Source organism: Balaenoptera physalus (assembly GCF_965194825.1).
Source record: "Balaenoptera physalus genome assembly, chromosome: 18".
Taxonomy (NCBI): domain Eukaryota; kingdom Metazoa; phylum Chordata; class Mammalia; order Artiodactyla; family Balaenopteridae; genus Balaenoptera; species Balaenoptera physalus.
In genome coordinates, this window is record NC_138899.1 from 78,654,788 (window position 1) to 78,681,943 (window position 27,156).

At 49.6% G+C, this 27,156-nt stretch overlaps 1 protein-coding gene across 1 annotated transcript in view; it reads left to right on the forward strand.

Annotated features, from left to right (window-relative positions):
* SPATA13 (spermatogenesis associated 13) overlaps positions 1 to 27,156 on the forward strand; it is a 268,070-nt gene that overhangs the window by 42,188 nt on the left and 198,726 nt on the right. The window lies entirely within an intron of this gene.

Genomic DNA, 27,156 nt, shown 5'->3' on the forward strand with positions numbered 1-27,156 from the left:
TCCATCAGTTGTGCGTTTCTTGTTTGCCTCTAGTAAGTTGCGCGGGACGGGGACTGGGGGGATGATTCCGAAGCTGGCTCTGATCCTGTGTCTTCTCTGCGTGAACTTGGTTTCCTGGCAACTGTTAATGCTGCCCTCCTGGATTTGCCCCAAGAAAGCCCCCTTCCCGGCACCCCCGGTGCTGGCTCCACTGCCCTCGCCTGGCGTTGCTCTCCTGCGTCAAGGTGCGCGGGGGGTCCCCGTGGCCGGCGGGGGCCAGCTGTGCCCCAGAAGCTGGGCAGCCTGCGAGGAGGCTGCGTTCTGACCACCGCCCCCCCCCTCCCCGTCAAGCACCATTTGGTCCGATTGGCACCTTCAGCCACGACTCTCCTAAACTTCCACTAAAGCCCATTCGGCAGCGATTCCGCAAACAGAGGCCCGGCGGAGATGCTGGGCGGCGGACCAAATGGCCAGCGCCTCTGCGGCCGCTGAGCCGGGGCAGGGCGTATCTACCTGCACAAACCGTACTTCCACACCAGGCACTGGGGCTTTGAGCGGAGAGGTTCCGAGGCCTCACGGGCCGCTAGGCGGCTGAGCCAGGATAGGAAGCAAAGTCTGTCCGAGCTCTTTTTAAGAGGACACAGGTAGTAATTAAAGTTTGAGGTGGAAACTCATGACACCCCCGTGCAGGGAAGCCGGCAGGCTCCGCTTTTGTGTCCTCGGGCAGGATGGGGTTGGAGAGGGAAAATCGCCACCACTTGATGACGCTGCAGAAGATGTGGACCCAGCCGTCCCATCGGTCCAGGGAAGGCGGCGCACAAAGCTCAGCTTGGATGATGGGAAATTACCCGAAGAGAATCCGGGTAGGATTTCTTTGTTATGGATGAAAATTTTGCCAATTGAAAGGGAGAAAATAAGGACTTCAAGGCACTTCAGTTTTAAATCCTTTAATAGTTTAAATTTTTTTTTTAATTTTTATTTATTTGTTTATGTATTTATGGCTTGTGTTGGGTCTTCGTTTCTGTGGAGGGCTTTCTCTAGTTGCGGCAAGCGGGGGCCACTCTTCATCGCGGTGCGCGGGCCTCTCACTATCGTGGCCTCTCTTGTTGCGGAGCACAGGCTCCAGACGCGCAGGCTCAGTAGTTGTGGCTCACGGGCCCAGTTGCTCCGTGGCATGTGGGATCTTCCCAGACCAGGGCTCGAACCCGTGTCGCCTGCATTGGCAGGCAGATTCTCAACCACTGCGCCACCAGGGAAGCCCCCTTGAATAGTTTAAATCTCTCCTCTCTGGCTCTTGCTAATCGTTGATTATAATTCCTTTATAAAGCTTTTTCGAGATCAGAGACTGTGGTTGGCCAATCACAAGAAACTTGCTCAGGTTTGATCACAACGTGAACTAAAATACTGTAGTCGTGGCTCCAGCAGGGGACCCCAGAGTGGTGATGGCAGCAGAGAGAGGGCAGCGTTGGGTAAGGTGCCCACAGACCCTGCAAAGCTCCATTTAGACGAGAACAATTAAAGCAGTTTTACTTTTTGAAGCAGCAAACAGAGCAACCTGTGCTGTTATCTGTAGGGACTTTGTGGGATGGGGCTAGGGTGGAGCCGAGCTGGTTCCAATATATCCACTTCTCTTGGTTCAACCTTCAGTGTGCTGGAAACACACAGGAAAATTGGGAAAGCTTGACTCATAATCAAGGTGACATGTTCTCTTTGTCTCAATATAACCTCCTGGCAATTTCAATGTTATACAGGTTACTTGGATTTTTAAAGGGGTTTTCAACCTGAATTTTTTTTTTAAATTTTTAAATTTATTTATTTATGGCTGTGTTGGGTCTTCGTTTCTGTGCGAGGGCTTTCTCTAGTTGCGGCGAGCGGGGGCCACTCTTCATCGCGGTGCGCGGGCCTCTCACTATCGCGGCCTCTCTTGTTGCGGAGCACAGGCTCCAGACGCGCAGGCTCAGTAGTTGTGGCGCACAGGCCTAGTTGCTCCGCGGCATGTGGGATCTTCCCAGACCAGGGCTCGAACCCGCGTCCCCTGCATTGGCAGGCAGATTCTCAACCACTGCGCCACCAGGGAAGCCCCAACCTGAATTTTCAATAGAAAGCGTTTTTGGTTTTGCTTCCTCCCTCCCTCCTTTCTTTTTTAATTGAAGTATAGTTGATTTACAATGTTTCAGGTGTACAGCAAAGTGATTTAGCTATATATATATGTATAGATTCTTTTCCATTATAGATTATAAGATATTGAATATACTTCCCTGTACCATATAGTAGGTCCTTGTTGTTTATCTTTTTATATGTTCTTTCTTTCCTCCTTCCCTCTCCGTCCCTCCCTCTCCCTCCCTCCTTCCTTCTTTCCTCCCTCCCCTCCTCTCTTCCTCACTCATTCCCTTCCTCCCTCCCTTCCTCCTTTCCTCCCTCCTTCCTTCCTTCCTCCCTTCCTTCCTTTTTCTTTCTCTCTCTCTTTTTCTTTCTATATTTTAACACTCATTTTCCCAATTGAAAACCCTTGACTAGCATCAGATCAGCATAGCCTATGACGCCTGTGTCAAAGTTAAGCTCCTCAGAATCAGACTCTCACGATTAAATAGCCCTGATATAAAAGACGTTGTTATATAAAACGAACCAAAAAAGTATCAGTTTTGTCAAATAGCTTTTAGCTCAAAGGTTTTAAAGATATTGGAAACACAGACAAACCTAGAGCTGGGTTAGGAAATCATCGTGGTAAGAAAACACTTTCTTTCCCATCTTTTTGTTCTTCTCCCTGCCCCCTCCCCACTTCCATAGCTCGTATTTTCATGCCTCCAAATTTGTGGGGAAAACATCAGAGAGCAGAAAAGTTGGGAGGTGAGGGCTGGTGTGGGAAGGGCCGCTGTTAGGGTAGACGGTAGATCAGGGGTGTGAGGTTCAGTCTCACTCACTCAAGGACATGGTCACCCTCACTGCACCTAAAAGGACGGAGGGAGGGGGTGGGCACAGGAAGCCTGCCCCCAGCCTGAGGACGCCCAGGGCACCTGGTAACCAACCGCAGCTTTGCGAAGGCCAGGTGGGGTCAGAATGAGCGTAAAGGTCAGTATTAATGTATTTGACATTCAGCCTCCACCTTTTCATCATCGTATTTGGAAAACGCAATGGGAATTCCTTGCTCTGGAATTGTGTGTGGGACACGAAGCAGGCTGTGTGTGTCTCACCTTTTAAGGTGTGTGGACCAACTTTAGTCACAGGGTCAACCTGCCCTCGGGCACATTTGCTGAAAAATTGTGACATCCTCTGTGTTACAGGAGTGTAGGCTGTAGTCGATTCTTGTAGATCATCAGAGAGAAGGCAGAGACAGTTTTGTGACTTTTCTTTTTATTCCTAAATTTTAGGGACACAGTATTTGCCCTGAAGGCTTATGGATAAGCAATGTTGGTCTCACTGGGAATGTTAAACTCTAACATTCCCAATGGAATGGGAGAAGAAGGGAAAAGTAACCTAAATTTAAAAAGCACAATGGGAAGGCCGGTGATGAAGTGCTAGGCCACATTCTTAAATGCTGAGTATTTACAATACCGCAGTTTTCAAAGCACATCAGGTTTCCAGAGGAAATCACTGTTTTCTCCCCACCGACCACTTAGATCAGAGACAGGACTGCACGCTCACACACGTACCTGACTCACCATTTCACAGCACGGGTTCACACGTAGTCATCAGGTGTTCTGACCATCAAGACATGAGCCTTCCTGAATTAACTTAAAGGACAGACCTCAGAATGCCTTGTGCATGGACTTAATCTGAGCAGCTTGATCAAAACAGAAATTCCTCCATGTTAACCAAAGAGGCATGTACCACAACGTTCATTGCAGCACTATTTACAATAGCCAGGACGTGGAAGCAACCTAAATGCCCATGGACAGGTGAATGGATAAAGAAGATGTGGCACATATATACAATGGAATATTACTCAGCCATGAAAAGGAACGAAACTGAGTTATTTGTAGTGAGGTGGATGGACCTAGAGTCTGTCATACAGAGTGAAGTAAGTCAGAAAGAGAAAAACAAATACCGTATGCTAACACATAGATATGGAATCTAAAAAAAAAAAAAGGTTCTGAAGAATCTAGGGGCAGGACAGGAATAAAGACGCAGATGTAGAGAATGGACTTGAGGACACGGGGAGGGGGGAGGGTAAGCTGGGACGAAGTGAGAGAGTGGCATGGACATATATACACTACCAAATGTAAAATAGATAGCTAGTGGGAAGCAGCCACATAGCACAGGGAGATCAGCTCAGTGCTTTGTGACCACCTAGAGGGGTGGGATAGGGAGGGTGGGAGGGAGATGCAAGAGGGAGGAGATATGGGGATATATGTATATGTATAGCTGATTCACTGTGTTATACAGCAGCAACTAACACACCATTGTAAAGTAATTATACTGCAATAAAGATGTAAAAAAAAAACAAAACAAAAAACCAGAGAGGCTGCCCCAACCAGCCAGTGGCAGAGCCCGGGAATCTGCATTTGATCAGGCCCTTCGGGTTGATTTCAACACTGATGCTCTAAGAACCGCACTTAGAGAAACACCGCTGGGAACTTCCATTAAAAACTGGTTCGCAGAGGTCTGCTGTTGGCTAAATTCAAGTTCAAAGCTTTTTTTTTTTTTTTTTTTTTTTTTTTTTTTAAAGAAATTCACGTTCTTTTTTATTTATTTATTTATTTATGACTGTGTTGAGTCTTCGTTTCTGTGTGAGGGCTTTCTCTAGTTGCGGCAAGTGGGGACCACTCTTCATCGCGGTGCGCGGGCCTCTCACCATCGCGGCCTCTCTTGTTGCGGAGCACAAGCTCCAGACGCGCAGGCTCAGTAATTGTGGCTCACGGGCCCAGTTGCTCCGTGGCATGTGGGATCTTCCCAGACCAGGGCTCGAACCCGTGTCCCCTGCATTGGCAGGCAGATTCTCAACCACTGCGCCACCAGGGAAGCCCCAAGTTCAAAGCTTTAACAGCAGTGCAACAATTGATGGGATGATGCAAATGTTGTACGAAGATATATGTGTAAACATATTTTAAACGGGTCTGAGTCGATATTGAAGCCTTTTGCACGTGGGTCTTGGTTAATGATGCCAGTCATGGCTTAGTTGAGCGGAACATACAAACTCACTCAATCTAAGTGCTTCCTGTTTGGTGTTGCCGTAGTCTTTTCCTTCTTCAGGGTACATTCGCAGACAGAGAGATGTCCCAGCCTAGCTCGGCTTCCTCCTCGTCCCCCTCTCTGACTCGGTGCTGTGTTACTTCTCTGCTCCACCTGACGTGGACGCTTGCTTTGGCAAACGACATGTGGGGGACATGGGGGTACAGGAGCTTAGGTGATGAAATATCAGCCTTGGTTTCCCTTCCAGGGTTATTGAGACGTTATTGACATATAACACTGTGTAAGTTTAAGGTGTACAACATAATAATTTGATAAATTTTGAAATGATTACTACCAGTTTAGTTAACCTACTGTGAACTCACAGTTACAATTTTTTTCTTTCCTGTGATGAGAACTTTAAAGATCTGCTCTTTTAGCAGCTTTCAAATGTTGTCTTTTAATTTTTTATTTTTAAAAATTTATTTATTTATTCATTTATTTAATTTTTGGCTGCATTGGGTCTTTGCTGCCGCACGCGGGTTTTCTCTAGTTGCTGAGAGTGGGGGCTACTCTCTGTTGCGGTGCACGGGCTTCTCATTGCGGTGGCTTCTCTTGTTGAGGAGCACGGGCTCTAGGTGCGCGGGCTTTGGTAGTTGTGGCGCACGGGCTTAGTTGCTCCACGGCATGTGGGATCTTCCTGGACCAGGGCTCGAACCCGTGTCCCCTGCATTGGCAGGCGGATTCTTATTAACCACTGCACCGCCAGGGAAGCCCAATGTTGTCTTTTTAAAAGTCAAACTTCTCCGGTCTCAGCAGCTGTGGCCCCTGCAGTTTGGGAGATGCAGGAAAGAGTTTTTGGCAACCTCTTGTCTACTCGGTGGGGGGAGAAAAGTGAACGCTCCATCTCCCAGATTCTGGACAGGGATTGTTTGATGGTTACATACACACGCGTGCATGAATACACGTTTACATGCATACACGTCACACACACACACACACGCAGTGTCAGGTCCACTGGTAGTTTCCAGGCTGTAACCCACGACTGTCGGCTTCCAGGAACAGAGCGTGCTCCTCTGGGAGAGCAAGTGCTCAGTGAGTTTCACCCGTTTTGTGTCTCTCATAATTTTAAATGGGGGACTTTTGTGTTTATAGGCTTGTATGGGGGGGGGCAGAACACAGAGCCAGCACAACTCAGAAGGAAAGGTCACATGGTTTTAATTCTGTGCTGATTCATCACACATTGATATTTCCTAATAAATGCCCTTCCTGACAGAATTGCAAAGGACAGCGAGGGGAACAAGTGACATCACCCTCAAGACAAAGGCTGCGAGGAGAAGGACCAGTGTTAACTGCTTCTCAACCTTGGAAGCATGAGTCGTGGTTCCCTCCGCCCGCCCCATTTTGATGGCACTGGTAGAGGCCAGATGAGGGACTTGCAGTGGTCAAGCATTTTGCATTTCCCAGAGTGCTGTAATGTGAGGCGGCAGGGAAAGTGTTGTTGTTTCCACTTTTTCCCTGTAGGGAAACCGAGGCACAGAAGGTGCAGGGCACGTCTGGCCCCGTGACTGCTGAGTGACCCCTGAGGGTGACCTGCTGTCCCGGCCGCCGCCTGGGTGGCCCAGTGTGTCTCTGCTGCCTTTTAAAATCCACAGTCTCTCTTTGTTTCTGTTTTCTTTTGTTTTTTCCTTGGAACTCATTCTCAAAAAATGAAATCCAAGGCTGTTTTGTTTGTAAAAGTTTCCTCCTAAAATGGACTTCTTTGTATCACTTTACATCTACATATATCACTCATTATCAGACCTTTTGTATAAGGTTTTTGGCATGCCTCTTGGAAATCTGTATCTGGAAAACTGTCTTCTTTGAATAACGGATCTATTTTCTGTTATCAGATTAGGAGATTTACGTACTTCTTGTCTTCCAGAAAGCTTAGAGCTAAATTTAATATTCAATCACAGCCTTTGTATTAATTTCCTAAATTAATTTCCTCTCCTTCCATGAGGTTTTAAATTGTGTATTTCAGCTTTATTTTACAGGCACCTTTTATTATGCACCAACGCTTTTTGGAAATAGACAGGGTGTATACATTTTGAATAAATATTTTTCGATCTGAGTTTAATTTACTACAAACACATCAAATGCCTTAAATAAAGCTGTAATATTACTGCATGGAATTGGGTGAATCATATAATATACTTTTTTTAAAGTTACAAATACTGTAAGAGTAAAAACTTGTTGTGGAAGAAATTTATTGTATAAAATGACACTATAAACAATACCAGGCTTTATGACGACGGGGAATGAAATAAAACCAGTGTGGAAGGGAATTTGGGAAGTTAGATGGAGGAATGCTACCGTTTAATTTTAGTTTCAATTATCTCTAAGCAATTCATATGAAATATCTTGAGGGAAGATCATTTTTACACTTCACAGAAAAAATAATCTGCACACAGGTTCCTGAGATTTGTCCTTACTCCAGGCTCTCGGCTTCAACAAGGCTACCTCATCATCACCGTGTGGTCACCACTAGAACTAAAGAGCTCCGCCCCCTCCTCCCCGCCCCTCAGAGAGATCTGCCCCGGAGCACGTGTGTGGTCTCAGACGACTCAGATTCCACTCAGAGCCTTGTTTGGCTAATCTGTAAAATGGGACCATAACACCCACCTCAGTGGGCAGTGCTGGCCATTTAACAACGTGAACGGAATCTCATAACAAAATTTAGGACAAGAAATTTGCGCAGCGCCTGACATATATTTCCTGGAATTTGCATTCTACCTTGTGAAAAAGATAAAGGTTGCATTTTCTGTTTCATTCACTCCTGGGTGGAGCCCTGTACTCGATGTTTACAAAGCAGGTTTGCTGGAATATGTCGCACACACAGAGAGAAGTGCATAAGTGATAAGTGTGCAGGCAGCGCTGGGATTTTCACACACTCAACACACCAAAGTACTAGCACTGAGATTAAGAAACAACTTCCAGGTCCCCTCTGGTCCCCTCTTGGTCACTGCTCTGCCCTAGGAAGGGACCCACCCACTGTCCAGACTTCTGGTTTTGCCTATTTGGGGATTTTCCACAAACAAGTATAGCACACTCTTTTGTGTGTGGCTTCTTTCATTCAACAGGACGTTTGCAAGATTTGTGCCTGGTGTGTCTACCACACACCAGCCGTGGTTTGTTCATTCCTGTGACTGCGTCTACCGCACGACACCAAATGTATGTGTCAGTTCTACCGATGATGGAAGTTTGGGCTTCCAGTTTGAGGATGTTATGAGTAAAGCGGCTGAGGGCCTTCTCGAACTGTCTTACGGTAAATGTATATACATGTTTCCATGTGATGAATACTGAGGCGTGTAGCTGCTGATTTGAGGGTATGCACATTGGTGAGCCTTAGTAGATCCTATCCGTTTTCCAAGGTGCCAGTTTTTATCCCCACTGGAGCGTGGGAGTGCCTCTTCATCCTCATGGCCACATGTCATGCTCCCTCTTTCTCATTTTGGTGTTCTCACTACATGGTTGTGCAGTGATAGCTCAGGATGCTTTTAGTTTGCATCTCCCAGGTGACAAATGAATCTGATGTTGCTGTTAACATTGCCTTATATTGTTTAAAGTAAGATGCCTGCATACCCCAAACAACAGGGACCTAACATAGAAAGCAAAAGCTACTAGAAATATAAGCAGAACTTGATAAAGCACAAATATAATGAGTGGTTGTAAATATTCTTATTTTGCAATTCAGCGTATCTAGTAAACTTTAAATAATCAGATAAATAGGATCCTCACACATCCACAATCTCATGTAGTAACACACGTGAAGTTTGTATACTACAAATACATAATATATCGTTTTCCCTTAGGTTTTTTTTTTGGTCCTTTAAAATTTATTAAATTTATAAAATTCAATTTGGTACTTGATGATGAAGGACGTTTCAACTAGTTCACGAAAGTCGAGATTTTAGAACCCTTGGTCTCTCATCAAAATGCAATAAAATTAGATGAACTGTGTAAAGACCCAATCAAAATGCTTGGGAATCGGGGGGCACACTCATACAGTACCAGCAGAGCAAAGAGGAAGTCGAGGGTGAAATTACAAGTCATCTAGTGCGCATTAAAACTAGAGGAACTTATCCCAAACCTATGGGGTCCAAGGAGAGTTGTAATTCAAGGAAATAGCCTTAAATACCTTCGTGACCCTAGAAGGAATTTTTAAAATACAGGTTAGAATTCATTTTAAGATGCTGGAAGAAAAAAAATAAGCAAACAAACCCGAAGGATCTAGGAAAAGGAAACTGAGATGGGAGCTGGTAATAATGGAGTAAACACAAGGACTATTAAGTGTTTGGCTACGGAAATTCAGTATTAGGTTCAGAAATTGTTACCAACCCTTTGGAGTCAGGCCCAACGAGGGTCCTCCTGACGGTGTCGTTGGAAACAATAGAACGAGACGGAGCTCGGTTCAAAAGCAAAGGAAAGTTTCATTCTTTGATCAAACAACGGGGAGGAGCCGAGTTCTGGAGCGAACGCTCTCCCGGCAGGCTGTGCGGGGGGGGGGGGGGGGGGGGGGGCTGCTTTATATGGGCGGGGAGGGATTGTGGGCGGGGTTCTCGCGGGGCGGGCGCAGGCGCAGCCGGGCTGCTCAGGCTCCAGACCCAGTGCCGGGCGCCGCCTCTCTGCACACGGCCCACTGCGCCCGCCATCTTGAATTGAGCGTCATGGGTGGCGCTTCTGCCCCGGGCCCGGTGCGCTGTGGGGTGCGAGGCGTCTGCGCACGGCCCTACAGGCGAGTGCAACTGGACTAAGCACGAAAGGGGAGGTTGGACTTTATCACCTAGATGCCAGCTTATTTTTCCTGAGGACCCCAGTGGGCTTTGCTCGTGAACAAAATACCTGAATCTGACCCTGGACAAGATGAGCGGCCTAAAGACAAATGTGTCGCCTCTCTGGTTATTTTGTTTCCTTTGCTGTAAAAGAGCAATAGCTGGAGCAGAAATAATACCCAAGACAGTGTAAGTGGTCGTAGTAAGGTCTAAAAAGGCAGTATTGTCTAAGTATCATGATTTCCTGTCTACATCTGCCAAGACGCTCGCTTTGGAATACTGCAGACACAAAAGTGCACGCGCGTTTCAAGGGATCGTGGGAGCTCTGTTCATCACGGAGGCCTCCGCACCGCGTGTGAGAATATTCTGCAGGAAGTTCCTAAACCACCTTTACCGCGGAGCCGCATAGACAGACGCCTGCAGGGGCCGTACAAGCCAACAAGAGGTGAGTCTGATTATTTTTGTGTGCAGACACGTTCAGACTCTTTCTGAACTATCTGTAGAAGTCGGAGGATGGATGTTAACCGCAAATTTATGAGAAATTCTCATAAGGTTCCTTGTCTATAGTAGATACTAGAAAACATACAAAGTTGATCTCAGTTAGTAACAAGAGATGACAGTCTTCGGTGAGTTCTGGTTCCTTGAAATCTGATAATGCTGACTGGTCAGATTCCCAGAGCCCAGTTTCCCTGCTGGACCAGTTCTCCTGAGAGACCAGCATCCCTGTTAAAAGACGAGACCAGTGAAACAGAACAAACGCAGGCAGCACAGTTAAGGTGCCTTATGTTTATAGGACAAGAGGCCGGCTCCCACCATGTACCATCGGGCAGGGGCCACTCTCCCTGAGTCAGGCAGCATCTGGGGAAGGAGGAGGGGAGCCTGGGACATGGGACAGCGGGCTGGGTCTCAGCCATGGGCCAGGACTCACCGAGGTGAAGCCATTTTCGGTGCTGCGTCTCAGGCAGGGGTTTAAATACAGGGATGGTACTGTACTTTCCTGATGTTGCGTGAAACCCGTCCTCATCCAGCTCCAAATTCAGGATTGCGCGTCATGTTGGCAGTTGGCGTCTCTAGGCTGCAGGGCTGGCTCCGCCCTGCAGGGTCTGTGGGCGGGAGCTGCGCGCCGCCCACGTTTGGCGGTGCTGGTTTGCACAACATAGACTCGACATCTAGAGGGAAGCCTCCTGCACTGGTGCCTCTGTGACGTCCCAGGAGGCCTCCCCACTTCTCAGAAACGTGCTACTTGTTAACTTCTGAACTAAACCATCTAAGTTGTATGCTTGAGGGTTTTTTTCCCATCATGTTCTTCCAGGTGAGTGTATTGTGAGCTAAGCTGACTTCTAGATCCAGGTCTGCCAGGGACTGGTTGGGGTGCCATAAGAAAGCCTTTTCGAGGGGCTTCCCTGGTGGTGCAGTGGTTGAGAATCCGCCTGCCAGTGCAGGGGACACGGGTTCGAGCCCTGGTCTGGGAAGATCCCACATGCCGCGGAACAACAAAGCCCGTGCACCACTACTACTGAGCCCGTGTGCCACAACTACTGAAGCCCACGCGCCACAACTACTGAAGCCCGCGTGGCTAGAGCCTGTGCTCCGCAACAAGAGAAGCCACCGCAATGAGAAGCCCGCACACCGCAACAAAGACCCAACGCAGCCAAAAAGGAAAAAAAAAAGAAAGCCTTTTCTGTTCTCTGGATTTCCTCGACATATGTGAAAGGGAGAGTCCATGACCTATACGGGATGCTTTGGCACTAACCCCCATAGCTTCTCCCTTTCTTTTCTCCCCACACAGCTCGTCCCTTGTTGCAGGGTCCCTGTGACCTGCCATGAGGACGTGACCTGCAGATGCAATTTCCAGTCCGGTAGACAGGCTGTGTCTGCGGTCATCAAGATTGTCTGTCTTTGTCTGGACATTTTGGGTGGATGACCTTATCCTGGAGGAGACGACACTTCCTCAGACGCCGGATATGTTCCGTCCTCGCTGTTCCTGCCCAGTGGCCCCCCACTGACCCCTGTCACGGTCCCCTCCCCCCATGCCCTCCGGGTGCAGCCTGTCCTATGCCATCAGACACCCCTCATGGGTGGCCTCCGGGCTGCCTGGCTGGCCCCCTTCCAGCCACACCTGCTGACTCCCCTGTGCAGGCTCTGACCACGCTCACCAGGACCAACTGACAGGGTCTTGCCCCAGGTTCACGCCCCTCGCCTCCTGCTGGGGGCTCCTGGACGATGCCCGGGCGTGGGACGTGGGAGTCCTGGGAAGCACACGTGCACAAGCCAGTGCGTTGGGGAGGTTAGTCTCCGGGGGGTGGTCGGTAGAAGGAAGCCTCGAATAACACTGTGCCAGCTGGTCACGTACACGGAGCCCTGAGGAGAGAATGGTCCCCGTCGGGGCTGGTCCAGGGACAAGGGGAGGAGAGGAGAGGTTCCACAGAGGGGGAGAGCCTCCGAGCTGAATCTTGAGAGGAGTGGGTGGCTTCAGGGGCAGGTGCTGAGAGGAGGGGCGGGACTGGATGCAGAGGGGGCAGCGCCGTCAGAATCACGGGGAGGGGCCTGCGGATGGTTGGTTCCCCAGCACCAGAGGAGGGCAGGGAGGGCGCTGAGCGGGGGGCAGGCAGCAGGCCCCCGTTCTGGCTCCTCACCCCGGAGCAGCGCCTGCTGCTCGCCTCTGAGTCCTGGCTTCTCTGTCATGTTCTCTTCCCCCCGTGTCTCCTCTGCCGCATGCAGATGGAAACCTGCCTGGTCATTGAGGGGCCCCAATGGCTGTAGGCAGAGCTCAGCTGTGTCTCCCTGCCCCATCCTTGCTGGGCCTCGGGGCCCCTCGGGTCTCTGCTCTCCGTACAACTGCCAGTGGAAGGACGGGAGGACCAAGCCTGATTCCAAAGGCTCTCTCGGGCTCAGTGGCACAGTTTGATCCTAACGTTTTTGTTCCTTGGTTGTCATTAAGAAATGATCTTATATTTAAATTCAGAATGGACCTTCACCTAAGTCAGGGTCCTTCCTATTGATACAGACTCTGTGCGTGTGTGTGTGTGTGTGTGTGTGTGTGTGTGTGTGTACTTTTAATCCGTTGTCTGAGGAACAAGTGTTCCCGGCGGGTTGCTAGGACTCGCCAGCACAGCATCTCTGCCTGACTCCCCCGTTTGCAGCTGAGAACTGGTCTCCGTGGACACCAGCCTGATGACAAGGGGAGACGGATGGTGTAAAAGGGTCTTACTTTAGGGGACTCTTTGGACACAGTAGAATAGGACTAATTTCTCTATGAAAGACACATTTGATAAGAAGAACATAAAATTCAGCGTCTTGGCCTTGGACACCGCCCCCCCCCCCCCCGCCCTTACCCTTTCCGTGGCGGGAGGCCTGCACCCAGAGCCTGCCCGGCCGTTTCCCCTCCTCCCCCCACTGGGTTCCGTGTTTGACTCACAGTCTTGCCCAGCTTTTTCTTTATAAGAATGTGTCTCCTGTTTTCCGTGGAAAGTTGTTGCACTGAGCTTCCTGCAGGGATATTTGGGGACTAAGAACCTTGGCTTCTGATTTTTCCCCTCTACGTGACGTAACTGCTCTGAGGCCTAATTCTTTTGAATTTTCTGCTTCCCCTGCTGCTCTTTAGACTAAAAAACAACAAGTCTCCTTTAGCATCTTGTTTTCAGTTTAGGAGACCTGCCTGTACCTGCAGCACAGATATCTTTAGCTCCGTGGTATTTTCCTTTTGGATCTAAAGCATCAATTGTTTGAGGCACGAGAACATTCTTTCGGCTTTTGCGTTTTATTACTGTGAAACGCAGAAAGGGTTTTGTGTGAGGGATGTTTGCAGAGAGTTTCAGAGCTAGGGCACTGCCTGAGACGTTTTCTCCAAGACTATTTTGACCTCTTTTTCTTTTAGACTGGAATGTGAGTTTCAATTTTTTTTTCCTTTTCATAAGGCAGTGCCATGATCGATAAAAGATGAGTGATAGAATTTGGAAAAATCACTGCACTTAGATGCAAATACCTAGTGAACCTTGAGCCGCTGAAACTCCCTCTGGACGCTCACGGTTCATGGGTGATCTGCCTGGAGCTGCTGCATATTCGTGTTCAGGTGGAAATGCTCTGTGGGACAGAGGTGCTAACACCACCTGTTGGAGCCATGAGACTGGGTGGCTCTAACCCTGGACCTCAGCTTTCTCCCCGGGAGACGAGGCGGGTCAGCCAGCTTGCCGTCTGACCGTCCTCCTGGACCTGCCTTGCTGTGAGGTGGCAGGTGCAGGACGGTACTCCTCTCCCCGGCCACGAGGTGTCCGAGGAGCACACACCTGCGGGGCTGATTTTCCCGAGAGGCCAGGGGCTGTCTCCCCTGCCGGCCTTGTCCTCCCTGGGAGCTCGGGAGCCCCTCAGATGTGAGCAGGACGATGCTTTGGTCTCATGTTTGTCATATTTGGGGGCTGGTGACTCAGCCATCCAGACTCAGACAAGAATTTTAAGAGACACCAAAACAATCCCTTTGTTTTCTTTTTCTTTTTTTTTTAAATTTTCTTTTATTATTTTTTTGGCTGCGTCGGATCTTCGTTGCTGCGTGCGGGCTTTCCCTAGTTGAGGGGAGCGCGGGCTACTCTTTGTTGCGGTGCATGGGCTTCTCATTGCGATGGCTTCAGTAGTTGTGGCACACGGGCTTAGTTGCTCTGCGGCATGTGGGATCTTCCCGGACCAGGGCTTGAACCCGTGTCCCCTGCATTGGCAGGAGGATTCTTTTTTTTTTTTTTAAATAAATTTATTTATTGTTATTTATTTATTTTTGGCTGTGTTGGGTCTTCGTTTCTGTGCGAGGGCTTTCTCTAGTTGCGGCAAGCGGGGGCCACTCTTCATCACGGTGCGCGAGCCTCTCACTATCGCAGCCTCTCTTGTTGTGGAGCACAGGCTCCAGATGCGCAGGCTCAGTAGTTGTGGCTCACGGGCCCAGTTGCCCCGCGGCATGTGGGATCTTCCCAGACCGGGGCTCGAACCCGTGTCCCCTGGCAGGAGGATTCTTAACCACTGCGCCACCAGGGAAGTCCCTCCCTTCATTTTCTTGATGGCTGTTTGAAACCTGGCTGGGAACCAGACCCTTTCAGGAATGGATTTTCGTGTGGGCCACGAAATAGGAATTTTCAAGGGTTTTTCAAACACAAACACATCGACAAAGGAAGAGTTATCATGGATTATTTATACAATTTATGTGTAGACACCTTTAGAAATAAAATGGCGGGCGGCAGGCTCAGGCTTCCCTCTGTGTCCAGGGTCTGCGGGGACTCTTGCAGAGCTTTGCCTGTGCTGGGTCACCCCGAATAATAGGTGCCCTGTGCTCGGGGCAGCGTGCAGAGGGGAGGATGTAAAAAGCCCACAAAGAGCCGTCACTTCAAGGACGTGCCAGATCCTTCCTATGCTTCCTCCCACAGGGGAGGGCCCAGTTCCCGTCACACCCACAGCAGCCCGGGGCGGTGGGCCACTGGTTCATTTAGCCAGGAGAGAAGGGAAAACCCTCCAGGGGGGGAGTTCATGAGGCCTGCACATCCATTTGCCATAAGCGTGGACAGACAAATGTCAAGTTTAGCAAAATAAGCTCTACTCCAGTGAGTCTTGAAGGAGGAGGGTTCCTGGGAATAACCACCAAGCTACGTTTGGAGGTGTCGATGGTGAGACCTTAGAAATGTCAGCACCAGAGAGAACCTTCCAGAGTAGGGTGGGAAGTTGTATGATGGTACAAGGATCGTAATCCTGACATTCATGCAAGAATAGCGCTAACGCCTTGTGATACTATGCCCTTTGCCATTTAAAAAAGAAGTAGATTTCAGCTAGCTACCTTTCAGAAGGTGTTATTATGACTATGATTTTACATTTATAATTCAAATTTTTTATGAACAACAGAATGCCAGTTGCTATAATTCAAAATTTATATGCCAAGAAAGCAAACGTTGTGCCCTGTCTTATTTTACATAGTCTTCGTGGTTTGGATCAGCAAACCTATGGTCTCTATCAGTCCGGAGGGTGATGTCCCACTTAGGGTAAAGGGGCCTCGGCCTCTGGTCCACGTGTGGATAGTATGAAGCGTATGTGTTTGTGGTAATACTGTCCTTTCGTGTGGCACTCAGTTTCCATGTTGCTCTTAAACTGTCCCCGGTCTCCCTTCCTCCTTCAGGGTACATACGTTGCTCTGTATCCATCCTTTCGTACTTTGTACTAGGAGGCCTGGGTTCAAATGCTGCCTCTGTCCTTTTCTAACTGTGTTGTTTTGGGCACTTTCCTTACCTTCCGTGTGACTCAGCACATTGAGGATATAATGGTTCTGACCCCGCTGGTTGTTGTGAGGAGTTAATAATGAGTTGATGCTGCACGCAGGGCCCGGAACACCTGACACATCCCCAGCTACCGGCCTCGTCCATCTAAAGCATGTATCGCATGGTGTGGCCTGGTGCCACGTACCAGGCAGTGTGCCGGGCTGTGGCATTCAGTGCTGGTGAGAAGAGCCCTCGAGACCAAGGGCCCCAACACCGGTCCTCGGGTGCTACTGGCCCTACTAGCCAAGTGACTCTGGACAAGTCACCCGACCTCCTTGGGCCTCAGTTTTCTCTTTTCTCAAATGGTAAAGATGGAATCAGTAATCTCAAAATTATGTTCCAGCTCTAAGTACTCTTGGAATTCCTAATCCTCAGCCAGGTGGCCTCATGGAGATTCCTGGTCTTCTGTCTTCCCCCGTGACTCAGAATAGAGCCGTGACTCAGAATAGAGCAATTGCGATATATTAGGTAAATGACCTTGGCAGTGTCAGATCTTAGTACGGAAAGTGTCGTTTGAGTGTTTGGGTTGGAAGGAGTTATGAGGATATCACATATTAAGATTAGTGGTTTGACAATTTAGGGAGTATATTAACAACAGGTTTTACTGCTGTAGGGAACCAGCATAAAGCCCTGTAAGACGTTTTAGCTGGTCTTCATAATGGAAAGTGGGGTATAGGCAGCTCCTAGGCGTTTCATGGATGTTGAAACAGTTGAATGGAGGAAATTAGTCACTTTTTACCAAATGAATAAATAGATAAAGTTAAGACTAGAACTGATGAAAGAATAGAAGTGCCCAGAACAGCTTCAAGATAGGGTCTGTTGTTTGCCCATCTGAAAGTACTTTACAATCCGTTTAGAGATGCTTTGAAAGTTCCAGAAAGGGGCAGGCAGGCAAAGGTTACACATCTGGCTCAGCAAATCCATTTGCGTTTAAAGTAGTAAAAGAGTAAACTTAACCTCAGATTCATCATGCCTTTTCCATACAAAATATACGATTAATTCAATCCTCCTCCTACACTCTCCCATGGCACCCTGTTCTTCTGTCCTGCATGTCAGCTCTGTGGAGGTGGCAGTGTTATCTGATCATTCACTGTCGTCCCCTTGGAGCTAGCAGTGTCCAGCACCCAGGTGGAGAATACCTATACACGTGTGTACCTTGAGTGAATGGAAAGATGGCTTCTTTTAGCGACTCATTTTCTGAGCTGTGCATACTCTGCTTAGAAGACCGTTACCTATGTCTGTGTGTTTTAGTGGCTTTGTTTTGGAAGAGGAGTGAAGCTAAGAATAAGCAAGTTGCTCTGTGTGTCTGGCTAGACAAGTGAACTGATGAAGTCATGGGTCTAATTTTGCTCCTCAGATTGTTTGAGGTGAAAGGGGAGCGGCCTTCCTTACCTACTGCGGCTTCCAGGAACCTTGAGTTGGACATACGGGGGAGGAGGATGGAGCTCTGGCCCAACCTGGCCTGCTCCTCAGCTTTGGCACCTTGCTACCCCCCTGCCCTGGTTGGTCCTCTCAAGGAAGTCCTGAATTTTCCCTCTCTATCTGCCAAGGGGTCACCTCTGGGGAGGGGCTTCCTGATGCTCCCCCCACGGAGAGGGCCTCAGGGAAGTCCTGTGCCCGGGTGCTGGGACCACGTCGAGTCAGACCACGTGGCTGTGGATCTAACACCGAAGGCATTGAAGGTTTGGGTCCAGGGCAGGGAAGCTGATTTCCCTGTTGGGACATAAAGTATTTCTTTGTTCTCCTGGCTCTTCCTCCGCCTCTGCCCTTCCCCCACCAGCTGCAGCTGACCACCATGTTACTAGAGACCCAGAGTCCTGGAGGCTGGCGGTCGTGGCCTTTCGGAATCTCCACACCGGGTGTGTCACTGTCACTGCTTTCTTTCCTCTTCTCTGAGCGCTGTGACCCTACACCAAACTGCAGTGAGTGGCAGAGGAGGTTCCCCACCGGCCCTGCCCTCGGGGTCCCAGGGCCCAGTGAGAGGCAGTCAGGCTGAGGTCTCCTCCGCACATCTCCTCCCGTTTTCCTTGATCTCAGTGCGTTATTGTACCTTTATCCCATGGATACTGTGACAGAGGACTGTAGAACTCAGAAGGGAACGTTCGAGGTCAAATTCACACTTGGCGAGCTGCCGTCCGCGCAATGCTGTGGGTCCTCACGCGCCCAGGGCGATCCAAGAGGAAGCCCCGTTTCACCACGCGGACGTCCTGCGCATCCGAGGCCACACGGGGCGGGGGAGAGTCACATCTTTATATTTGTTTCTCTTTTCATAATTATCATGCTACATAAAGTTTTGCTGACTGTGAAGGGAAACCCAGAAAGTGGACTTTGTTGTTTTTTTAATTTTAGAATTTCATTTTTTTATACAGCAGGTTCTCATTAATTATCCATTTTATACATATTAGTGTATATATGTCAACCCCAGTCTCCCAGTTCATCCCACCACCACCACCACCCCCGCCACTCAGAAAGTGGACTTTGGAGGGCATCTCTTCATCACAAGGGGAACGAACATAGGCTCCCAAAGCAGGAAGCTGTCTGCATCCCATGATGTGACAGCATGGTCTGTGCGTCAGATTCAAATAACAGCAGCGGCACAGGCTCTCTCTCCTCCTGGCAGCGTTTGAACTGTTTACATTGTATGGGCTTATTCACACCTCACCACCGTGTTAAGAGAAGGTGATTCTAATACCTCCATTCCAAAACCGAGGAAATCGAGGCAAAACAGAGGGCTTTAGACTCCCTACCTAGGGTGCTATGGCTGTACACGGGATGAAGGCAGTTCTCAAGTTTACAACTCATCTTTAGATTATACGAGCTACATGTTATTTAAAGTAATAACGACCCTATTAGAGAGTCTAGCAAAGGAAATTATCAGTAAGTTTCTTGGTTTGAAGCCCAAGGCTTGGAAAATGCCACCTAATTATGGCATTCACTTAATGTATTAATTATTTTTGCTTGATAAAACCATGCCAGGTCAGTGAAGAATAGCTGATTATCTGGGGAATTGTCGAATTGTTCTTTCTTACAACTTAGGTAAGGATGCTACAGGTCCATTGTTTAATGTATGAAGTAGCAAAACTTGTTTCTAAACAGTTTCTGGGCTGTCTTGGACCCCACGCACATCACCTGGGGAGAGCCTGCCTCTGAGGAGCGGGGCGTTGTCTTCTCCAGTGGCGATGTTGCCGCAGCTCACACAGCCCCGCGAGCTCCACGGGAAGGGCCCGGTCACTGCTGCGGCCACACCACCAGCCCAGCACTGGAACACGGTGGCCGTCAAGAAAAGTGTCTTTGATCTCCAGGAATCAATCTCACACTCATACAGCAGCTCCACCCTTAATTGTCTGCTCAGTTACTGGTCTTATTTATCTCGCTGGAATCCTATAGCTTTGGGGCATTTTCAAAGGTATAATTCATCTTCAGAAGATAAAGATTTGGCACTGTTAAGTTACTTAAACTAATGCTTCACTTTTGAGGGCAATTCCCAAAAGAAGAAGAAAGGAAGCATTTCTGAGAGTCTGTCATGTACCAAGCACAGGTACATTCATTTCCATTATCTCACTTAATCCTTACATCAGTTCTGTAACGTAACCATGATTCTGTCCATTGTATAATCGAGGAAGCTGAGGTTCAGAGAGGTTAAGTAACTCACCCAAAGTCACACAGCTAGCTAGTGTGTTTTAGAACTAAGATTTAACTGAGGTGCCTTGGACTCAAAACCTACTTTGCACTGCTGGTGCCATCTAGAAGAGGAGGCCCAGAGCTGGAGAGAGACGTAACCTTCCAATGGGAGTATTTTGAAGGAGAGCATAGTCATTCACAGGAGTAAATCCTAACAAGTCTGGTTTAATGTCAGCGTGCTTTGCTGTGACCTTGGGCACATTATTGTCTTTCAATGCTGATGCTATTCCATGAAGAGCTGTGGGAACTTCGAGCCCCACGCCCACCTCTCATGGTCACCAAGCTCTATTTACTGAGCACAACCAGAACGGCTGCGGGTCTGGGTGAGGGGACGGGGAGACTTTGGGGCACAGGACTGTGTGGAATTGACCTTCTGACGTGCTGACCTCCCCGCAGTGGGGTAGGGCAGGTGCTGTGAGTGAGGAGGGCTCCGGCCGCCCAGAGGTCCGTGACCCTTGGTCAGGTCACCTCGCCTTCCTGGAGGCTGCCTTTCTTACCTGCGACATCGAGGGCATTGGATCAGGTGACCGAAGGGCTTCCATCCAGCTCTGGTTTCCACGTTCTTACGGTGCTAGGACCCAACCCGCGTGAGGATTAAGTACGGGAAGAATCGGAGCTTCTGACTCTGACCCTGGCCTCTGCGGGCACCAGGCCTCCCAGTTGGCTGGACGGCGACGCCTGCGGGCGGGAGCTGGGGCCCAGCAAGGACGGGGCACACTTCTCGCTACCGCCTGGAGCCCCAGGTGGCAGCCTTGACCCCGAAGGCCTTTCTTTGCAGCCAGTGTAACCAACACAGACGCACATCAGTAAGGCTGGTGTGAGTCTTCCCGGGGACCCGGACTCCCCTGGGCCCACAGAGGGTGGGCGCCCTGGCGCTGAGAGCCCGTCAAGGCCGAGGCCGCCCATCCCACAGGCCGTAGTCCCCTCCCCAGAAGGCGTCCGTTTCCCATACTTCACGAGTCTTGCAAGCCAAAGGCCCCACTGTCTCCTGCCAGCTCACTCGGAAGGAGACCAGCACGGAGCTGGCTCCTGGGAACCGGGCCACACGCGTCCTCCTGGTGCCTTGGGCCGCGGGCCTGTGATGTGCTGTCAGATCATGGCACGTCTGCATGCAGAGTACCCCTGGCCTGGGGTCACGCTCAGAACCAAGGTTGCAGACCGGCCAGGGCCTCAGGGTCCTGCCTGCTCTGACCCTTTCCTCCCCTCCCTCCCCGCACACGGGCTTCCAGCCCTCACCCAGCCGCCTTCCCCGCACCCCACGCGGCTGCACCGCCTCCCGCGCTCTCTGCTTGGCTTCTGCTCAGCAGGCCCACGTCTGCCCCACGAGCAGGCAGGCGCCGCGTGGTGAGGCCCTTGGGCGGGTCACGTCTGCATCCTCGATGCCAAGCTGCCATCTGGCACAGAGGGTGCACTCAGTAAATACCCACGGGATGAGCCCATGAATCACTGTCATTCTGGACCCATGCCCAAGGTATAAGCCCTCTGGCCAGCCCCCATCCTCTGGTCTTGACCCCTAGCTGGTCTGGGCTTCCTCTCCCCTGGTCCAGGGGCCCCGGCGTCTCCTTCCCAAGCGCTTTATCCTACCCTCTGGACCCTGGCTGCAGGAAGGCAAAGTCCCCTACATCACCCCTAAGTGCTCCCCGACCTCGTCGCCTGGACTCAACCCTGGCTGTCACCCAAGAACACGCTGCCCCAAGGCCCCTCCCTCCCCACATCCTCTGAACCTCAGGGTCAGGAAGAGGGGTCAGCATCCCCTGCTTCAGTTTCATCTTTTGTAAAACAAATGGAAACAGAAACCCGCTGCCTGCGGCCCGTCGTGGGTCATGAAGCTGCCCGCTCCATTTGTGGCGTTCCCGTCACCCCCTCCCGCACTCAAGGTCCCAGGGTCACTCTGGGAAGCTTCATGCAGTGACTCCCCAGTTGCCCGGTGTCCCAGGTGGCTCTGCCTCGGCTCCGCGGGCCTCCCATGGCCACACCTGGAGCTGCTCCACCTCAGAGTCTTCAATCCTCCATCACGACCTCCCACCCTCCCGGCCCTTCCTCTCCTAATCTCTCTTGCACCTGCTCGTCAGCTGCACCAGACCCAGCTCCAGACTCCTTTCCCCTGTGAATCGACCATCCTGTTCCCGAAAACTGAATAAGTTCTCAAGGTCACAGTCAGCACATCAGCATAAAAGCAACGAAAATCTGCCGAAAATGGCTTGTGACTCACAGCTCCGTCAAGCCCATATCTTATGACTTAGTGACTCGGTGACATTTGGACATAAAGCATTACAAGTAGGGCTTCCCTGGTGGCGCAGTGGTTAAGAATCCGCCTGCCAATGCAGGGGACGCGGGTTCGAGCCCTGGTCCGGGAAGATCCCATGTGCTGCGGAGCAGCCAAGCCCGTGAGCCACAACTACTGAGTCCGTGAGCCACAACTACTGAGCCCGTGAGCCACAACTAGAGCAAGCCCGCGCGCAGCAGCGAAGAACCAACAACAGCCAAAAATAAATAATAAATAAATAAATGTATCAAAAAAAAAAAAAGCATTACAGGTAAATCAAAGGGAAAGGAGAAACGCACAGCGGAGAAACCTGGGAGAGAGCACCTGAACCAGGTGAAGAAGGCTAATGTCACCACTGATGTCATGAGGATGCATGTACCCCTGATGCAATAATTCCCTAAACCTAAACCCGGTCTAATTACGAGAAAAATATCAAACTCAAATTGGAGGAAATTGTATAAAGTATTTCAGTTATTTTTAAAACTGTCGTGAGAAACAAGAAAAGCCTGAGAAACTGTCCCAAGCCAGAGGAGATTAAGGAGAGGTGACAGCCCCGTGCAGTGTGGCGTCCAGACAGGAGCCCGGAACAAAGGGAAGGGCGGTCACTGGCTGCGTCTAAATCCACGCCAGGGCTCAGGTCATAGCTGGGCACCCATCTTGGTTATGTAGTGACAAGCGCCCTTGACAGTGAGGTGACAAGTGTAAAGTGGTGACAAGTGTAAAGTGTTAACAAGGGGGGAAACTGGGTAAGGGACGTACAAGAACTCTCTGTACTATCTTTGCCACTTTTACCAAAATAAAGAGTTTATTTACAAAATGAAGTTTGAATTTACCTAAGACCCCTTTCTGGTGGTCCCAGCATCTCTTTGTGCCGAGTCAGTTATGCCAGGGCAGAGCGATCTCTAGGCTCCCACACTGGGCCCCCCTGCAATTCCTCACCCCAAACGCCGTGCTGAACGGCAGGACAGAATCTGCAGAAGGAACTGAAACCATACTCTGGTTGGAAGTTCCGAGAGGCCAGAAAGACCGGAGAACTCACCCATCCATCCATCCATCCATCCATCCATCCACGCATCCGTCCATCCATCCATCCATCCATCCGTCTGTCCAGTACTGACCAGCACTCCAGACCAGGCACTGTGTGAAATGCTGGTGAGAAAGTGGTGGGTAAAACAGATGTTGTCCGTCCCATCTTGAAGGTCACAGTCAGCAGAGAAGACAGACAAGTACGGGAAGACACTGAGTGACTTGGCACCGTGGGGCACAAAGAAGGAAAAGCAACCCAGCTTTCAGCCAAGAGTACCTGTAGAGTATCCTAATCTGGGATCTCACAGTCCTACCTCAGCGCTACTGATACCTGCATTGTATTATAGAACTTCATCACACTTATATAACTTTAACTGATGGGCAAAGCTAATAAATCGTTTAGTAGTAAAACTCTAGGATGCTGTACCTGTCAGCAGGTTGTCCGATAATGCACGTGGAACAGAAAACATATTCGATGACAGCTGCGCAGGAAAGAACTTTTTAGGAGGCGGTCAGGCACCAAGGCCGCCGTGTAGTTGGAGGGCATATTTAAGACCCCCCGGGTGCTGAGCTCCAGAGCAGGGGAGCGGGTAGGAGGTAGGGCAGGCACTGGAGGACGGCCAGCCTGCCTGGGTTCCATTGCCGGGCAGATCTGTGCAGCAGCAGATTCAAGAAAGCGAGACTGGGCCTCTGGAAATAACATCCCCATAACTGAACCCAAGTCTTGCCTTGGAGCAAGTCTCACCTCAGTAAAGCATTGAGAACTCACTTGACCATTCAGAGCGGAGTCGGGGTAATGAAAATGGAACGTCCTCCCAGCACGGTCCCTGAGCCACACCTGGCTGAAGATACCAACTCCTTAGTGGTGAGAATGTAAGATTAACGCTAGAAACGCATGGTATTGCGTTGGGGTTTTGTATATGTTTATGATGAAGCCAACAGTTTGGTAAACCAGCTGTAATTCTTTTCATAACGTTGTGCATTCTATTATTCTCATTTAAACAGTAATAATGATTCTAAGTTCTAAAGCATGGGCTCTGGAGTCAAATTATTGGGGTTCGAATCTCAGGTCTGCCACACACAACCTAGGTGATCTTAGACCACTTAAGCAATCTGGCCTAAATTTTGTCACTGGTAGCTTTGAGTTTATTGTGGTCTCCGTAGGGTTGTTATGAGGATTAAATGAGAGAGTGTGCATGAAGTATTTTGTACAGTGCGAAGAACAGAGCACGTGTGAGATAAACGTAACCTATTATCATTATTTTTTATTATGTATTATTAAGGTAGGTACCTGTAATGTACCTTTAGGTTACAAATGGACCCAGATATAGGTTAGATGAGTTAGTCAATTTATGATCAGAAGGGGTTGGACCAGGCGGGTAAGGAAATCCTTCTACCCACCCCTTCCCCGCCCCACCAGAGGTCGGTGGCTTCAGGAAGGTTTGTTTTATCCGAGTATGTCACACGTGAATACGTCACATACTTTGTTTCATTTGATCCTCTTCAAAACTCTTGGGAACAAGCGTTCTTTCCCCAACTTTGCTGATGGGAAAACCGAGATTCAGAGTTTAAATGATTTGCCCAAAGTCCTACAGCCAGGAGGTTGGAATCTCAGGGCTTGAACGTTTGTTTCCGGTGTCAGGCCCTGATGAGCCAGCTGCCATTTGGGGCCTCTGGGGCAGAACTGCCTTTAAACTGCCCCCGAAAGCGGAGACACTTCTCCGAGGCGGTAGTGCCTCATGCGTGGAGGTGGCAGCAGGTGCCTGGCTGTGCCCACGAAAGCCCTTTCATCGCTGGCCTGGGCCCTCTCTTTCCTGGGCCGCAACCCCTCAGGCTCCCTCTCCAGCTCTGTTCCCCTCGTCGGTCTTTCAAACGGGATTCCGCTGCCAGCGCAGCACAGCTTAAAACCAGTGAGCAGACCCAGGGTAACTTCTGCTCCACGATGCGTTGGCAGCGCCAGCCCGGCTGTCAGCCTTCAAACTCCAGCAAGCACGGACCCTCTGCAGCATGAGGTTCAGAACGTCAGCCTGGGAGAGGACAGACCAATCCAAGAAGAAGCCTGGGGTTGCCATTTGCAAGATCCTAGCTAAAGCCGCCTCTGCTAACCTCTGCTCGCACCCAGGGCTTCTACCCCATGCCGTCCTGAAGATGAGAGTTCAGGGCCATATTGGAGCAGATGAAGTTGGTTGTACTTCCTTCTGTCCCCGAACTGAGTTGTCCCCAACCCAGGCACTGCTGCCCTTCCTAGACCAAACCTCTAAGTCTTTACACCTTTCTCATCCGTGGTCAGAATTTAACTCAGTTGTGACTTTCGTGAGTAAAGACCATAATCCAGGCAGCAAACACCTGGAAATCCCACCGGTCCTAGATGCCTGACTCTTGCTTTGTGGTCATTGTTCTTGAGCTATAAATACTGTCTGTAAATTGAAGGATTATGATTAGGTTGAATAAGGATCTATTCATTAAACTTCAGAGCATCAAAACTAGGTGGCTCAATAAAAGGATGTAAAGAAATACCCAGCGTTAAGCCTAAACCTGGTCAAAAATGTAAGTAGATTGAGGATGGTTATATGAATAAATTCACAGATGACAGATCTGCAATAAATATGAAATTGAAAAGTCATTGTCATGGGACGTTAAGGCTGATAATTCTTTTTAAATTAGCAGCACGGAAGGCAACTATTATGCTCTTTCACAAACTACCTCTTGTTTCTTTCCTCAGGAAAGAATCTTGGGAGAGAAAAAGCTACTGATTTGACCTAATACTGTTTTGTTTCAAAAATTATACTCGCCAACAATTCTCTATTTAATCGTTGATTTTGTTACTCCTGTCATAGTACCAATTCAGTAGTTCTTTCCCACGTTTGCTCAGAATCCACGACCAGATGGCTCTGGCTGTTGTGAAAGGAGAAAGTGGGAATGGGCGGGGTTGGGAGCCTGACCCCCAAAAGGTGACCAGTGGCTCAAATCTCAATGTCCAAAGGGATGTTCCAAATGTGGATTCACTCTGGGACAGCATTGCAATCTGCTTGAGAATTGGGGGGCAAGATGGGGGACGTCCTGGTGAGCTACTCATGAGATAAGACAAGGCAGAGGTGACCTTGAGGGACACTGTCACAGCTCCGGTTATCGTTTAGCTCGGGCACTGTCCCAGATACTGACTGCTGTGCAGGGAACAGAGCTCCGGGACAGGAGAAGCATTGCTGACAAGACCAGTCCCGGTGTTGGAGGAAGCAGACTCATTAGACTTCACGCTGCGAGTCACAGAAAACCCAACCAGTTGGGTTACACAGTAGAGATGGTGGATCCACTTGGGTAGCTGAAACATCCCAAGATGATCAGACTTTACATGACTTGATCAAGGCTGCAGCATCCTTCTTGGATTCTCCTGTCCTGCTCTCTCCTCCTCACACTGGCTTCCCTCTGGATAGTGAACAATTGCAGTGGATCCAGGCATCCCATTGAAAGGAAGAGAGAGAGAGGATGTCCTTCCCAGGAGCCCACAGCATGTGACTTCTCTGGGCTGTCTCACTAGTGTATTGTCAGGTGTCTACCCTGAACCAGAGGACTTTTATTGATTAGCATAGGCTGAGCCCTGGGACTCTATGCTTATTGTCATGGGAAGTCTGTGTGTCAACTTGTCTGGGCCACAGGGTGCCTGGATATGTGGTCAGACATTATTCTGGGTGTGTCTGTAAGGGTTATTCCGAACAAGGTTAATATTTAAATCGGTAGACAGAGTAAAGCAGATTGCTCTTCCTAATGTGGATGGGCCTCAGCCAATCAGTTAAAGGCCTGAGTAGAACAAAAAGGCTGCACTTCCCCAGAGTAAGAGAGAGTTCTTCCTGCCTGACAGCCTTCAAATTGAGACATTGGCTTTTCTTCTGCCTTTGGGTTCAAACCGAAACACTGGCTCTTCCTGGGTTTCAAACTTGGCAGCCTTCAAACTGGAAGGCCTTCAAACCCATGGCCTCTCCTGGTTCTCAGGCCTTTGGACTTG